Source organism: Microtus ochrogaster, chromosome 5 (assembly GCF_000317375.1).
Source record: "Microtus ochrogaster isolate Prairie Vole_2 chromosome 5, MicOch1.0, whole genome shotgun sequence".
Lineage (NCBI taxonomy): Eukaryota > Metazoa > Chordata > Mammalia > Rodentia > Cricetidae > Microtus > Microtus ochrogaster.
In genome coordinates, this window is record NC_022012.1 from 80,777,328 (window position 1) to 80,780,486 (window position 3,159).

At 41.5% G+C, this 3,159-nt stretch overlaps 1 pseudogene; it reads left to right on the forward strand.

Annotated features, from left to right (window-relative positions):
• Nucleotides 1-605: 605 nt before the first annotated feature.
• Nucleotides 606-1,125, forward strand: LOC101979076 (annotated as a pseudogene).
• Nucleotides 1,126-3,159: the final 2,034 nt, after the last annotated feature.

Consider the following 3,159-nt stretch of genomic DNA (forward strand, 5'->3'; position numbering starts at 1 on the left):
AAGGAAAGTTGCTAAGAGCAGACATGTGTCTGAATGGAGGGCAAGAGGTACCATTACATGAAGCTGTGAAATTGAAGCCTGGATTGCCTTGGAGATCCCAAGATGTTGGAGATGCCAAAGCTTTGGGATACATGCTGAGGAAAGTTGCTAAGAGGGAGTGGAACCAGCCCAAGAGAAAGAAGTGTGTTGCAGTCAACAAAGCTGAAAGAGTTGATATCTGAAGATCATTTTGATATCAGACATAGAGTACAGAGTTTGGAGTTTGACCAATTGGATTTTGGTCTTGCTTTGGTCCATTATTTCCCCACTATGCTCCCTTCCCTAAATTTTTGGAACAGTAATGTAGATCCTGTGCCATTATATGTTGGCAGTATGTGATATATATTTTTAATTTGATTTTATAGAGGATTGCAGTTAAGAGATTACAAGAATCTCAGAAGAATCTTTGAACTTTGTACTTTTCAATTGTGATAGACTATAGGGATATTTGAAGTTGGACTGAATGCTGTAAGCAGTCTTTCCATCCCAGCAGCTGCTTCAAAATTACCACACAGAGGCTTATATTAATTATAAAAGCTCACCCCTCTTTCCTTTCTGCCACCACCATGCCATCCAGACTGAGGAAGACCCGGAAACTCCGGGGCCACGTGAGCCACGGCCATGGCCTCATCGGTAAACACCGCAAGCATCCGGGAGGACGCGGGAAGGCTGGAGGCATGCATCATCACAGGATCAACTTCAACAAATATCATCCAGGTTACTTCGGGAAAGTTGGGATGGGGCATTACCACTTAAAGAGGAACCAGAGCTTCTGCCCGACTGTCAACCTGAATAAACTGTGGGCGCTGGTCAGTGAGCCGACCCGGGTCAACGCTGCCAAGAACAAGACTGGAGTTGCTCCCATCATTGATGTCGTGCGATCGGGCTACTACAAAGTTCTGGGGAAGGGAAAGCTCCCTAAGCAGCCTGTCATCGTGAAAGCCAAATTTTTCAGCAGAAGAGCTGAAGAGAAGATAAAGGGTGTTGGAGGCGCCTGTGTTCTGGTGGCTTGAAGCCACTCAGGGAGGCCAATTAAATGCTAACACTTTACAAAAAAAAGAAAAGAAAAGAAAAGAAAAGAAAAAAGCTCAGCCAATTGCTCAGGCTTGTTACTAGCTAACTCTTATATTTAAATTAGCCCATATTCCTTATCTATTTGTCACCACAAGGTTCATGGCTTGTTACCTCATTTTCTACACATCCTGCTTTCCAGGGGAGCTAGCTGGCATCTCCTCTTGTCTCTCTGACTCTCTCCTCTTTCTCCCAGAATCCTTGTTTGATCATCCCACCTATAACTTTTGCCTGATTATCAGCCAATCAGCTTTTATTAGCCAATGAGAGCAACATATTTATAGTGAACAGAAGGATTATTCTAAATCTTTAATAAATAAATAAATAAATAAATAAATAAATAAATAAATAAAACATCTATCAAACAAATATAGGTTCTCACTAAAAAAAAAAAAGGATTATTCTACAGCCAAATACATTATGATATTGTTACAAGTCTTTGGGGGCCAGGGAGTGGAATGTGTGTTTTGAAAGAAAATGGCCCCCAACGGGAGTGGCATATTAGGAGGTGTGGTCTTGTTTGAGTAGTCTTTTTGGAGGAAATGTGTCACTGGGGAGGAAGGTCTCATATATGTTCAAGCCACACCCAGTGAGACAAACCATTTCCTGTTGCCTGTGAATCAAGATGCAAGAATTCTCAGATCCTTCTCTAGCACCATGTTTGCCTGCTTGCTGCCTTGCTTCCTGTCATGACAATAATAGACTAAACCTCTGAACTATAAGCAAGCATTAAATGTTTTCCTATATAAGAGTTGCTGTGATCATGGTATCTCTTCACAACAATAGAAACTCCAAGACAGTTAGAAATCTCAATTTTGTTGTTGAAGAATTCTAGACAAGAATTTTAAAAGATATGATGTAATTAGAAGAATTAGGAAAAGGAGCAAAAGGGGGTTAAGAAGGGCAATATCCACTTCCAAATGGGACTGTCAATGATGTATTGGCCAGAGATCTATCTGGAGTTGTCAGGTCTTGTCTTTTACTATACCCAATTGGTATATATAGAAGTAAAATTCTTCCCTGAGGAAAAGACAAAGAGCAGCCTTCTCTACTGTTAGATCTAATCCTCACTGATTAGCACTACAGCAGCCAGTGAGTCTATTTGGCCCTCAAGGATAAGAATGCTCTGAGTCACCCATTGGAGGTCTTGGATGAACTGTGAAGAAAATTGATAGTAGATTGCTAGGGAAGTAGTTAGTCCACTGGTCAGTGGTTAAACCCAGGACTGCAAGAAAGGGTAGGATTTGAACTGCTCATTTATCATACCTCCTATTATAAAGCTTGGGATGGGAACCAGCAAGGATTCTTCACCAGGTACCACCCCTAGTTTTGGAAAGAGAAACACCAAAGTGTGGCATATTCCTTTATACTGTGTGAATATATGTCACTGTGATTGGTTTAATAAAGAAGCTAGCTGGGCAGTAGTGCCACATGCCTTTAATTCCAATACTCAGGAGGCAGAGGCAGTCAGATCTCTGTGAGTTCAAGGCTAGTCTGGTCTACAGAGTGAGTTTCAAGACATGCTCCACAGTTAAACAGAGAAACCTTGTCTCGAAAAACCAAAAAGAAAGAAAGGAAGGAAGGAAGAAAGAAAGGAAGAAAGAAAGGTGACTAGCTAATAGCCAAACAAAATAAAGCTAGGAGGGAGAGCCAAACTGAGAATGATAGGAAGAAGAGGGGCAGAGCTGGAGATCGCCACAGATGCAGAGAGAACAGTATGGGCATGCCATACTGAGAAAAGGTACCAAACCACGTGGCAAAGTATAGGTAAGAAATATGGATTGATTTAAATGTAAGAGTTAACTAGTAATAAGCCTAAGCTATTGTTCGAGTATTTGTAATTAATATAAGCCTCAGTGTGTTTATTTGGGAGTTGCTAGTGGAACAGAAACTTCTGCCAACTAATGGCATTCCAACATGATGCTAGAATTTCCACATAAGACCTGAAAAAGCTTTAGAAAGGATTTTTTTTGGGGGGGGGGTTCAAGACAGGGTTTCTCTGTGGCTTTGGAGCCTGTCCTGGAACTAGCTCTGTAGACCAGGCTGGTC